Below are 14,860 nucleotides of genomic sequence, written 5' to 3'. Positions count from 1 at the left end.
GAAAAAGATAGAACAATCTTACATTTGAATCAGACATTTGCAGGTCCAACTTAAGTAAACTCATTATATTCGCAGGAAGACTGAATAATATATATGCATATATATATATATATATACATATATATATATATCCTTTTCGCTTTATCCCAAGGCTCTCACCTAGAGCAACTGAAACTGGGTAAATACCAGGAAATAACCCCTTCCTTCATGCTTTCCTTCTACTTCTTCCCCTCCACCACCTATCCTCTCGTGAAGATCTACCGTCAAAATAGTCCAATAATTGGGGGTGTAGGGGGTCCCCGCCTCAGTGCTTACCTTCTTTGCAGCTTACACCACCCTGGTGGCTAGATCCTGGAGATAAACACTTGCATTTCCCAAAGTTAACCCAGTATACCAACCCGGAGCTTGCCAAGAGTCTATTCCAGCCTACACCGCTAGGAAGCCAACTTCAGCGAGCTCAATGAGGGGACCAAACTAGGGCTCGTTTTCCAAACGCTCCGCTCCAAACAAAATCTGACTCTCTCCTCAGACCCGATCTCAAGCGTGAGCCGAAACTCAGAAAAGACGCTTCTTAAGGGAGACACAGAGCTGGTTTTACTGCGGGACCACGGCAGTAAAACCACCTGGATGGACTACATCTACCTTGGATAAATCCGTTGGCTCTGTCCAAGGTGCTGAATGGACCTCTCTCGCCCAGATTACATACCAGGCGCAGCAGGAGAAAAAGGCTAAAAAAAAAAAACTAATTAAGTGACACTTGATATTACTCTGGATGGTTTCCTCCACTTCCTTACATTTTGTCACGTGTGGACAGCTTTGCCAAAACCATCCTGTCAATAGTTGATCACATGTTGATGAGACCCTTCTATCAGAGAATTACCCATTTCACTACTGGTGATAACACACTTGTGATTTATTTCTCTCCCGCCAGCCCCACCCCCACCTACACCCAAACTACCAGTATGTACCTCATTCTTACCCCTACTCCATACTAACACCAACCTCTAATAGCATTATTGTTTTAAATGCAAATCAACCCCTTTGTGAAGTCAATTACATGCCCACATACAAATCATAGAATATGCTCATACACCAGACACATAGACCAAAGAATGAAATGCTGGCAGAGAAGCATCAGCCTTGAACAGCCAATATAACACACACACATACACACACATCCCTCCAGCTCCAAGTTTGTTCCACGCAGTTCCACATTGCTATGTTAAATCTCAAATGATTCCAATTAAAGTTGCACTATGTAAAAACCCAATTCTCCTGGCCTGAGTAGCTGCTGTTCTTTGGCGTGTGAAGTGCTAGGAAGAGCTGTGATATGCCGGTTGTTAAGCAACATGTCAGGATTCTTCAATTATAATGCAGGGTTTAATGCTACTCACCATTGTGCCTTTGCTGTCCTAGAGACTCAAGTGTCTTAAAATCCTGTCTCCTCAACAGATGCTGGAAGGTAATGTGTCTTGTTTGAAGTCATCATGTGAGAAGTTCGGCTTTGCTCAGTGGATCGCCCACCACTTGGTGTGACTTATGAATCTAATAACCCTTTGCAATATCCGCAAGCTTAAACTCTCAACCACCTTGGCGATTACAGAAGACAAAGCAACTGGCACCGATATTGAAAAAACCTATAGATTTACGCAAACGCAGTTCTTACGTGATTCTAATAAATTAGTGAGGTTACCAGTTGACTGCCCAACTGCCCCGCTATAAAGTGGGTGGTTTCTGGGGCTGTCTCCCCACCTCCCGTAACTGGGTCTAGGCACAGAAAGTTCCCTGGGAAAGTGAGGAGTTTCAGGGTTCCCTCATTAAAATAAATAAACAAACAAACAAACCCAACCCGCACACCGTCCCCTTGTCCGGGTCACACCTGGGGCTCTGGCAAAGCTGAGTTCGGCTCAGGAGATTTCCCTGTCGCCAGGTAAGAAAACCTTCGCCTTGTCAGGCTCGGGCGGGAAGACCGCTGGGGAACTTGTTGCTCATCAGCGCCAGCAGGCTACAGCTTTAATAATAATACCAGAAAAGCGCAGGAGGAGGGGGTGGGGGGGCGGCGACGACGACTATCCTGGCTGTTTACGTGACCAGCTGACTGTGACTCCCTTGATAAAAAGGAAACTTCTTAGAAAAGTTCATGCCCTTCCCCCCTCCCCATCATGACTAAGGGTCTTTGGCTAATGAGGTCGTGAGTGATGATCAAGTTTGGGGGGGGGCGCGTAAGGCGGAGTGTGTGTGGTGGGGGGTGGGGTGGGGTGGGGGCGGGGGGGTGAATGGCTTGTCCTTGGGAACGTGCGTCGAAGCGCGCATCAGTCCGGCAACTTTCCCTTTTTCTCTTAGGGACTGATGACTAGGCGAGAGGCGCCGGGACGAGCCACTAGTTGCCCACAAGAACCTGTGTAAACCGAGCTCTCTCGAGCGGTTTAATTGAATGAAGTTATGACAGCATTGGCTCTAATGGGCTATGGCTTCTCAAATGAGAGTTAACAGCCCCGATGCGCAGCCAGGTCGGAGTGGCGCGCGGCAGAGTGGAGCCGCGGGCAAAGGCAGCGTGGGGAGGGGCGCTACCGCAGCGGCTCAGTGCTCTGCGTCCGCTCCCGGCTCGTCGCTTCCACATCACTTGGGGGGGGGGGGGGCTTCTGCGCTGCCCGGGTGCCGGGGTGCCGGGGCGAACGCAGCGGGTGACCTAAGAGCGCGCCCGCCGAAGAATTCCGGGTTGGGGTGGGGGGAGACTTTCCCAGGAAGCCCCGCGGTTAGCACTCGCGCTTCCCCACCGGTGACTGCGCAGGCTGGGAAGAGGAGAGGTCACGTGCTGGGGGGAAGTACTGATAACTTAGAAGGGAAATGATGAACTTCATGGAGAAGGGAAGAAGAAAGGATAATAATACAAGCCTACGTCCTTCTCCACCTTATCCTCCCCTCCCCCCATCCAACCCCTACTCTCTCGAGTGTTAAATAAAAGCAGAGGCGGAAGAGGTGGGAGAGAGGCTCCCGTAACCTGGGGAGAAGTGGGGAAATCTCCGGCAACAAGTTATAACAGTCTTTGGCAACGGCTCCCTAGCCGAGGAAGGTGCTAAGATAAGGTATCTTTCCACAGAAAACTGTCAAACCTCAACTGCACAGTCAAGCAGAGGAGCTAGTTGTTATGGAGATGCCTGTGGCTCTGAGAGCTCAAGTGTCCTGGGAAGTCCCCAGACGCATTTCGGGTTTTGTCGTTTTGGCGCTGACACCATGGTTTTACTCTCCACTCCAGACTTCCACCAAGGGAAACCCACCAACCGCCTCACAAGGCCTGGCCGTGGCGCTATTGACTGCACGGATGAGACAGAGAGATGCTGCAAAAGATGGTGCATAGCTCTCAAGTTTCAGACCACCCAGCCCTTTTCGATTTTTTTAGTTTCCTTGTGTCAATTACAAGTGCTGTATTTGAATGTTACTGGTGCTTCCTTGTGTGTGACAGCATCAGTTACACAACCAGAAGATTAGAAGCTACAGAGCATTTCCGTTCAGTGACTGTAAGAAGGTCCTTCTTCTCTCCCCCACCTCACTCCATAATGATGCTCTTTATAAAAAACAAGCTTTACTTCCTAATTTTGTTTATAGCGTTCTGGTCATTGGATCCTCCATTGGTAGCATGTTGTTATTTGTAAGTAAGTTCAGTGTTGAGTTGTTACTATCCTAGAGGTGTTTCCAAAGCTAGCCTACCTTATTTTAGGTTCCTACCAAGGTGCATATACACACTGGACTGATTTGGGGTCAGTTCTAGACCTGCCTGATTCCTGCAAACCTGAGGCAGTTCTTCATAAAATGATGTCAATCATGCTCATAGTCACTAGGAGCATTAGTTCCCTCCAACTACAAGGACTGCTCAGATTGTCCACAAACTGCCACTTTTTTGTCGATCCATGAATTAGCCAGCAGATGTTGCCCTAAGACTGGGTCAGTTGGCATAATAACCATCCTCAGATCTTGGGGTACAGGCTTTGAGGGCAAAACTGGTTTCCTGAGAAAGTTTATTCATAATGCTGTAATTAAGGTCCTTTGGCTATTCAGTGATTCCAGTGTCAGATCTAAATTCTTGAAATAACACAGGAAAAGGATCACTGTATGAACATGATTACTCCCCACTGTTATCTATATGATAAATTTATCTGTCTTCCTTGTCTGTAGTTCATGGTCTGTATATTAGACTAGTTTTTTTTTTTTTTCTGAAGATGAATGGGTCATTATCCTAAAGATTCTATGTTTTATAGTGGGACACCTTGAGCTATGGATCCCATAACTGGGTGCATAGAAATTCAGAAATGAATGATTGGTTTAAATGGCTTCAAAAACATGATTTCATTCCAAAGTAGTACTTCTAAAAGAATATTTTTGACCCTTGCCCTTCTTTCTTGGAGCCATTAAAAAAGAAAAAAAGAAAACGTACAATTCATGAACCAACTACAAAGGACAAAAGTTGCTATAGAAATTTAGGGAGAGGAGTGAAGAGATGGTGTTAGACATCTACATATATCTCTTGATTTCTCAGTGATCTAAGGGAGAGTTTTCCTGATATGTTAACAGTTTGTTTTAAAATTCTTATTTACTCACATGTTTCTTTATTTCTGGTTGCAGAAATTCATTGTCTAATATAAGCAAAGGTTTTATTTATCTCATTTGTTAATATATATGCCAAGCGTGGTACTTGTCTTGGAAGTATTTTTCCTTATCTCATTTTCCACACATAACACTTGTAAACTGTGATATGGATATCACACTTCTTTACATTCATCTGACCTCAGCTATTTTTAGTCATAGTAACAACATTTCAAACTGAAGAGAAGAGTAAACAAACATTTTTTCTTAAAGATTTCTACCTAGCAATGTAGTCAAGTTTAGAGTAAACTGAATTAATACAACCCAAACAAAAGATTTTCACTTTCACAGTATCAGTATTGTGATCCTTATAGGTAAGTTATATGGTGTTCACATGTAGTTTTCTGTCAGAACCATAGTTATAAATCTTCTCCTTTTACCTTTATGAAGATAGGCAAAATATTAATTAGAAGAGGAGTTACTGTGCTAGGTTTTCTCAGACTGGTAGGGACAAACATTTCATTAAGTAAATGTATGAAGCGTGACTGAGAGGTAGCAAGATAGGAATCCATAAAATCTACAATGAAAGGGAATTCATTTTTTCTTAGGTAGTTAATGACTACTTAACTCTTGAAGCATAGTCTGTTTGCTTGACTTTTTTTTTTTTTTTTTTTTGCAAGCACATTAAAGAGAATAGTTTGGGTATTAACTCCTCCCATATCAAAGCTGAAGTGATGAGACAATATTCCTATTTCTTCTTCCCAATTTCTCTTTCCAAACTTATTTGCTTATAGTCAGTTGCCAATTTCTTTATCTTGCTTTATGTTGGACAGATTATTTATGTTCTTCCTTTTTTTCCTATTTCTATTTCTTCTTGAGAACTTATTCTATGGCCAAGTACTTAGGTAGGGATTTATAATCCACATAATAATAGTTCTGTACTCAAAAAAGTCTCAGAGTCTGATAAACCTATGATTTAATCTATAAACAATTAAGGGGTCAAGTGAAGATCATACAGTTTAAAAGTGCTTAGTTAATTGTTGCCAAGATGTCAATAGTACCTTCTCTCAGTCTTTACCTCAAGATCACTTGTTATAATCAATGACACAGACAAGTTTCAGATAGTGACATAATTGCTGTCTTGGAAACTGAAGAAAAAAAAAATCTAGGTATCAAAAGAGCCTTGTTTATGATCTAAAAAGTGATTCTGACCAGGTAGGAAGAAAGATTGGTTCTCTTAGTCACTTCCTGATTTCTAATGGTTCTCCACAGGCAATAGAAGGAGAGGCAAAGAATCACGATGCAAAATTTGGAAAGCTTTCTGAAAACAAGAATAGGCAATGATTGCCAAAAACTTGGCGTTGAGCTCATATTTAAAAAGAACTCAAGGAATCTTCCATCTACAAACCTAGTTTAGTTAAAAAGGAAATAACAAGGCATTAAAAAAGAAACAAGCAAGAGAAAATCTATGTGTTCTTGAGCCTGACTATGAGATATATGACATAGAAGGTATGGACATGCCTTCAATCAATTTCAGTAAAACCAAACAACCCCATAATGAGACTTCAGCAAGATCACATAGCATATTGAGGAATGACTCTAGACCATTTTACTGTCAAGTGGTGAATAAGAGGAAGTATGAAAGGCAAATAGGAAAGAAGTGTGACTATAGTCTGAAAAGCTGATAGGAGACTAAGACAGGTCAAGAGCATGTCATATTAGGCAGTTCAAGAAAATGTGCTTAGTTAAAATGCAAGATCATATCAGGAATTGAGTAAAGTGAGAAAGTAAATTCCAAAGGAGTCACATAACTTTGAATTATGGAAAAGTGATAGAAAACTAGTAAAAGTAATAGTTTATAATGTAGTAAAGTCTATCAACGACTATTTAAGATCTAATCTTCCTAGAATATATAGAGGGAAATTTTTCATGGGGGTTTAACTGTGCTTTCATAGCTTACTATGCACAAGTCTCCTGGGCAGTCAAAAAGCAGAAACTGAATCTAGGATAGTGACCAAGTTTGACATTTTCAACAGATTGGACACACATACGTACAACAGATTGGACATACATGGTCATGCTGGTTCAGCTTGTGGTATCATGTACAATATGGTTTCATTGAAAGTTAGCAAGTTTGTTTATTAACTAAAGTGGCTGCTAAATAACAATTTAAAAAATCAAGAAAGAGATGTGGTCCTTTAACCCCAGTGTTACTCAGACCACAGACTTTTTCCTGAATTGTTAATTATAGAGTACTTCTGAACATGGTAGATATCACCATCTTATTATCAATGGCACTGGCTATGGTTTGAATTATTTCTATTTCATACATACTGGAACAGAAGAAAAGAACCAGTTCATAATATATTGAGCACATTGCAAAACTGAAAAGGCATGAGGGAAAATTATTCTGTTCATGTAAAGAGGATTGGTCAAGTCCTGAGCTCATTCTGGGTTTCTTTCTATAAATAGGATATTTTGGAACTAGAGAAGGCATAGCAGAAGGCAACCAGAATGACAGAGGGATTTGGGGAATTTGCTTCTGTTGAAAGGTTAAAGGAACTAGGTTTGTTTTCTTTTGTAAGGAGAAAAAAAGATGGTACCTCACTGAGGTGCTATCATTCCAAAAGTAGTGGAAGTAATAGGATGTGACAAAAGTGCCTTATGGAAACAAGAGTAGAAGGATTTTGGCAAGATATGAAGGCCAGAAGAATAGCTTTTTACCTTGTCTAAAGGCCCTCAGTTAGCAGTGCTTCTACTGGCAAAATTCCATGAGTTATGAAAGGAGGGGCAAATACTGCATTTAGACAAGGAAATAAGGAAAGATAGAAAATGAGGGGACAAGGGGACCTTATATGTTTCTTCACTAAGAACATTTTCAGATGAGCATGTATTAGTTCTATAGAAACTGCACTCACACCACATGGTGAACTTTACTAGTATTTTTTCAGATTTAAGTAATCTGCTTCTGTACCACATCACATTTATTCATTCCCAAATGACATTTTTCCCACCAGGTAAGCAACAAAAGATAAATAAGAAGTTAGATTATATAGTCTTTTCCTTAAAGTTATCTTTCCCTTTAAATCATTTCTGGAAAAATGCTTTTTTTCAGTTAATAGGAAAGTAGTGTCCATGCTTTTGCACAGGATATACTAATATCTTCATCTGATCCCTGAAGCTCAGAAATGAAAAGATTTACATGTCACCCTGTGTCAGGTTCCTCATGGAACAAGCCAGTCCAGCTCCCACTCCGGCCTGTTGGGCACCAAGAGACAGAGAGCAGGGAATTGTGGGCCATTGGAGGCAGGGGCGAGTTCGCTGAGGGGTCTTCCAGAATACTGTGGCAGCAGACAATACAACAAACCTCTTCAGGGTACCAAGGCGGAGGTTGGGACCTTTTATTGTTGCAGTTACAAGTTTATAGAGGGGTAGCTGTGCAGGGGAAATAGCCAAGCTGACCAATGAGACCAATTTCTCCTTATAAGGGAAAAGAGAGCAAGGCAATAAGAATGTATGGATGGTGATGCAGGAACGGGGAAACAGAAATTTAAGGAAGGGAAAGCCCACCAAAGGGAGGAGGTGTGGGATGATGTGGTGAGGCTGATAGGAAGGTTGGAATTCCCCACTTACTCTGGCCACATCTCGGTCAACCACAAGGCTGGCATGCCAAGGGGAGTCTGATAGAGCTTCTGGGGGTCAACCATCCATGCCCAAACATGCATTAGACTCACAACCCTGGTCAACCCCATTATTTTCCCATAGGAGAACACAGAGTTTAAAATCTCTGATTATTCCCTGGTTTTATACTATATATTATATGTGACATATATACCTATTTAATACATGTATTTCAGAAAATTTCCTAGTGATGTATCTGGAAAATATCAATCATACCATGAATTAACTCAGAACTGGAATCCTCTGAAAAATTTCATTTTCAGCTCTGTTTTTCAAAAAGGATAACTCTTGGGGAGAACTTTTCTAGGTCTACTACTTTAGAGGTTCTCAGGCTGCTATCAATGGTCAACAAACAATTCAGAAAAGCAGGTGGAAGGAGATAATTCTTTCTGATTTCTCCCTTGAAACTTCTGTACTATGCCTCAATGGCCTTTCCTTCTTCTAAGACAACATGGGGTTATTTGCATCCTCAGCTTTAGACTACCCTGCTCTCCTCTGCACCCTGAGTACAGATACAGGAACAGAGAAGGAAAGACTGCTCCAAGGAGAGAAATTAATCTCTGTGAAGTCTAAGAAGTGGTATTTGAGTTAGTTAATGCTGTGCAACAAATTGCTCCAAAGATAAGTAGCTTAAAATTAAAATAATTATCCTGGATAACCATATTTTTTGTGGATCAGGATTTCTGGGTCAGCCTAGCTTTAAAATGATTGATACAAAACTACAAAGTTTTGGCTCAGTGTAGGTTAGTGATGCAGATCTCTTGTGATATTGCAGTGAAGATTTCATCATTGGCTGAAGACTTGATGAAAGGGATTGATTTCCATGTCATTCACAAGAATAGTGAATTGGTCCTATTTGTTTGTCAGAGACTTTATTTCCTTCCCACATGGACTTCAATATATAGACTGCTTGTGTGTTCCCTCACAGCATAGTGAATTTCCCTGTAGAGCAAGTAATCCCAGAAACAGAGCCAGACAGAAGCAATGTTTTGGAGAAACCAGTATTGGAAATCTTATAACTTTACTTCTGCTATTATTATGTTTAGGAGTATGTTCCTGGGACTAGGAAATAGCTCAGTTTATAGATTCCCACACTGTATTATGTACAAAGGCATGGTCTTGAGCACCTATCCACCACATGGGACCAGCTTTATTGGTAGTGGAACAATACTGTAGTGTGTGCTCTCTCTCCTCTATTTCTCTCACCCTTTAATATAAGTAAAAAAATAGTAAGGAGTCCACCAAAAGTGAGGGAATTGTTTAGACTGAAAGCCCAAGTGCTAAAAATAAAAGGAGTTAACATATGAAAGAAAATGCTCAAAGTCACTGATGATCAGGGAGATGCAAATAAAAATAACAATGGGATACCACTTTACACCTGTGAGAATGTCATACATTAGAAAAGACAGAAAAACTAACTGTTGGAGAGGCTGCAGGGGGAGGGGACTCTCCTACATTGTTGGTGAGAATGTAAATTGGTCTAATCCCTATGGAAAACAGTCTGGAGATTCCCAAGAACTCTATAAATTGACCTACCTTATGACTCAGCAATCTTTCCACTAAAATTTACCCAGAGAAAACAGCATTTGTCTGAAAACATCTATCTGAAAAGATGCACACCAATGTTCAAGAGCAGCATAGTTTATAATAACCTGAACTTGGAAGCAACCCATATGCCCAACAACAGATGAATGGCTAAGAAAATTGTGGTATATATACACAATGAAGCACTATGCAGCTGTTAAAAATAAAGAGTTAATCTCCTTCTCAATATTGTGGTCAGAACATGGAGTCATCATGTTGATTCAATCAAGCCAGATAGAGAAATACTAATACCAAATGATCTCACTTGTAGGTGGAATTTAACAATAGAGTGCAGTAAGGGAAAACACAAGGTGAAAGTTGTACTGAATGTGGTATATTGCAAAGGATTCTGGCAAAGTAGGGAAAAGATAAAGAGACTTTTAGGTCCTGGTGTGTCTCCTAGCCACCAATATATGTTAAAGACTATCTATCTATCTATCTATCTATCTATCTATCTATCTATCTATCTATCTATCTGGATATATATGTACTTATGTATATATATATTACATATTATATATATTGTAAACTGTTATCTCTCAAAATTTAAAGAAAGGAATTGAATGTGAAAAAATGAAGAAGAAAGAATAGAAAAAAAAATGAAAAAATGAAACACAAAGTTTCTGTCTATAAAAAAAGTTTTCTTTGTAATAGGGCACCAAAGTTAAAATGTCTGGGCGGAGGGTGAGGGTGGATGTTTGACTTCACTGGGTGGTGGGGGAGATGGGATGGGGTACAGTTTTTCGGTGGTAGAATGGTGTTTATGTATATTCCTATTAACTTGTAGTTATATAAACCATTATTTAATTAATATGAGAGGGGAAAATTGATGAATCTCTCAAACTTTTTAATGCACAGACCATAGGCTGTCTTTGAAATGTTAACTCTTCTAAAAGCTTAGACCAGGGAGAACAGAAGCAACCAGTGGTGTTACTCTATAACACACAGTTATATACAAATAATGTCAAAGGACATATATTATGATGATGTTGTGTATGATACAGCAAATCCTAACAAAGGGATTTTCAAAATAATTTGACAATAGCAATAACTATCTATTGCCTTCTTAAACCCTAAAATAGCAGGGATTTCCCGCTACCTCTATAAAGCCCATATTTCCCCCAGTCCAGGAACCTCTAGGGTGGGTCTCACTTTCCTGCATGCTTCTCTCAAGTCTTAGCAACTGATATTGCATCTGCTGATTCCAACCTAATAAATGCAACAAGTACTACCTCAGCATGCTTTACTTCAGACTGTCCAGAGACATCAAGCGTGGAATGTCAACCCTTCAGCCTCATTACTTGGGTGAGACCTTTCCCTTCATAGGATTCTCTAATCCTATTTCAGGCGGTTCACTTTCTTTTTTTTTTTTTTAATTTAAGAAAGGATTAATTAACAAAACCATAGGGTAGGAGGGGTACAATTCCACACAATTCCCACCATCCAATCTCCATATCCCACCCCCTCCCCCGATAGCCTTCCCATTCTCCATCCCTCTGGGTGCATGGACCCAGGGTCATTGTGGGTTGCAGAAGGTAGAAGGTCTGGCTTCTGTAATTGCTTCCCCGCTGAACATGGGCGTTGGCTGGTTGGTCCATACTCCCAGTCTGCCTCTCTCTTTCCCTAGTAGGGTGTGTCTCTGGGGAAGCTGAGCTCCAGGACACATTGGTGGGGTCTTCAATCCAGGGAAGCCTGGCCAGCATCCTGATGGCATCTGGAACCTGGTGACTGAAAAGAGAGTTAACATATGAAGCCAAACAAATTGTTGGGCAATCATGGACCCAAAGCTTGGAATAGTGGAGAGGAAGTGTTAGGGAGGTACTCACTGCAAACTCTAGTGTACTTCTGCTTTCAGATATATATTTTGCAGTAGTTTATAGATACGTGTGAAGATATGCTCTCTCTCACAGAAACTAGTGTATATCTAGGTTTTGGGACTTTGTTAGAAAGTGAACCACCTGAGATGAAATTAGAGTATACTATGAAAGGAAAGGTCTCACCCGAGTAATGAAGCTGAAGCGTTGTCATTCCACATGTGAAGTCTCTGGACACAGTCTGAAGTGAAGCATGTTGAGGTGACAATCGTTGCATTGGTTAGGTTGTGATCGGTGGATGCAATATTATTTGATATGGATTGGGAGAGGCATACGGGAAAGTGGGCCCTATCCAGGGGTTCCAGGACTGGGGGAAGTAGGGGCTCTATACTGGAGATGTGAGGTTCCTGCTGTCTTAGGGTTCAAAAAGACAATCGATAGTTAATGTTATCATCACATTATTTGGTAATTGGGTTAACTTTGAAAGGTGGTTCACTAACAAAGTCCCAAAACCTATATATAGATCAGGTCCCCTGAGATAGGGCATATGTACACATATATTCATAAATTAGGGCAAAATATATACCTGAAAGCATAAGTGCTCAATATTCTGTAGTGAGTCAGTAAATGTAGCAAGCAAGTTGAAAGACCTAAAAAAAATCACCATAAAGTTCCTAATGAAATAGTGTCTACTTAGACTTAGATACCATCCTCACCAACTTCCTAATACACTTCCCTCAGTCACTACAAAGCTAACCTTATCAAAGTAAGGATCGCAAAAGTTGAATAAGGGCAAGAGACTGGCATACTTTAATGATGATTCTTTAGTCACTATCAGACCACCCCATCAGTCGGGGAGTCCTGAGGTTCCCAAACAGACATGATGGGCCTAGACCTCAAATAAATCCCTCTCTCCATTGTGACAGGACATCTCTATCAGGAACAACACAACAGACCCCTTTGTGGGCTCCCATAGGACCTTGCCCTCAATGTGGATCAACAATGGTAGAGAATGTTCCATCGTCTGAAAGGAGGTCAGACAACATACTCTATCCTCCACCAGAGGAAGATGGGTTCTGAAATTGGGGCAGCTTGGAATGTTCCTACTCATGACCACAGAATGTGAGCTCAGATCTACAGGAATGCAGAGGTCACATAGGATCCTAAACAGAATATAGGCCCTAGCTCAGATTAAATCGATAGAATTTACAGTCAACAATATTTATACACCTTTCTCATATTTGGGAGCTACTCTTTTCCCTGATCCAGCTTTCTGGTCCTTTTTCAGCTATGACTTCATCAACAGAGATGCCCAAATCTTGATCTGCACTATTCCTTTAGGTTCATGATTAGTCAACAATTTGTTTGGCTTATATGTTAACTCTTTTTTCAGCCACCAGGTTCCAGATGCTACCATGATGCCATCCAGACTTCCCTGGGCAGAGGACCCCACCAATATGTCCTAGAGCCCTGCTTCCCCAGAGCCCCACCCCACTAGGGAAAGAGAGACAGGCTGGGAGTATGGATCTGTCAACACCCATGTTCAGTGGGGAAGCAATTATAGAAGCCAGACCTTCCACCTTCTGCACCCCATATTAACTATGGGTCCATACTCCCAGAGGAATAAAGAATAGGAAGCTATCAGGGGAAGGGATGGGATTCAGAGTCTTGATGGTGGAAATTGTGTGGAGTTGTACCCCTCTTATCCTATGGTTTTTGTCAATGTTTCCTTTTTATAAATAAATTTTTTTAAAAAAAACTTTCCATTTTGAACGATTTTTTTATTCCCTTTCCATTTGCTAGATTGAATGCTGTGTAGCTCAGAAACGACTCATAACTTTAAAAAATAAAGAAGAGTTACTAAGTCTTGTTTACATGCCAAGAGAAGAACATTGAATGAATGAAAACAAACAAATGAATGAATGAAAACAAACATACAGATGCCATAATGTATTTTTTTAAATTTATTCCCTTTTGTTTCCCTTGCAATTTTACTGTTGTAGCCATCGTTGATGTCACTGTTGTTGGATAGGACAGAGAGAAATAGAGGAGGGGAAGACAGAGAGGAAGAGAGAAAGATAGACACCTGTTTCACTGCCTGTGAAGGGACTTCCCAGCAGGTGGGGAGCCGGGGCTGGAACCGGGATCCTTATGCTGGTCCTTTGCGCCACGTGAGCTCAACCTGCTGTGCTATGGCCCGACTCCCATCATAATGCATTTTTAAAGTACCATTGTTTGTATGTTACCAGAAAGTGCAATGTGATTGGGTCATGACTGAAAAGAGATGAGGCTGGAGAAATAACCATGTTGGTTAGATCATGCAATATCATAGAACACTTAAATCTTATCCTCAGGGTTTTGGGAAACTATTGATTTGAAGGAATTGTATGACTCATTTTACATCTCAAAATGATTACACTACTTGCACTGTGGAGGCTAGATATGGAGTCAAGGGAGACTATTGCAGGGTCAGGTGAGATATAACAATGGTTAGATTTTGAAAATAGATAATGAAAAGTATTTTGGTTGTAAGACAAAGGACTTGGTGATTGATTTGTTAAAGCAGAATATGGAAGAGGGGAGGGGGAGAGGTATGCTTGAAGCATTGGCTGAATGGAAAAGACTGGAGGAAACTCAGATTTACTGTGTAGGTGAGTATTGGGATATCAAAAGCAGGAGCCATTTAATTCTTGCAGTTATACAGGAGAAAGGGTAACTTGATCTCTACCATTGATTGAGCACTTATTCTTAAACATACATTTTTTCATTTAATTCTCTCAATAATGTGACTACTATAATCAAGCATAAAAATATTACTAGCTTTTCCCAAATCAAAAAGCTTGCATGAGTAGAGTAGGAATAAAACTTGGAATTTCCAGATTCCAAAGCTTATACTTTTAAGCACTAGACTGCTTTTATCCTCTCTTTGCCTTCTCTGTTCCATTCATTATTGCTTTTATTATAGTTTATTTGGTCTTGGTGAAACTGCAAGTAGCCAGTTTCAATTAACTATACTGGTCTCTTGGCCTTCCACATCATGGCTGGTATATAATTGAAATTTAATATCATTTTACTTCATGAATTAGAATTAAACAACTTTTTATTTCTGAGAAAACTTGTTTTTAACCTCATACAACACTAAAACATAGTTTGGAAAGCAAAAGGAAGTTAACAGAAAAGCACTAAAAAAACTTACATTC

The sequence above is a fragment of the Erinaceus europaeus genome, chromosome 17, assembly GCF_950295315.1.
Source record: "Erinaceus europaeus chromosome 17, mEriEur2.1, whole genome shotgun sequence".
NCBI classification, from domain to species: Eukaryota; Metazoa; Chordata; class Mammalia; order Eulipotyphla; family Erinaceidae; genus Erinaceus; species Erinaceus europaeus.
The sequence above is the reverse complement of the archived record's forward strand: the minus strand, read 5'-3'. Positions refer to the sequence as shown.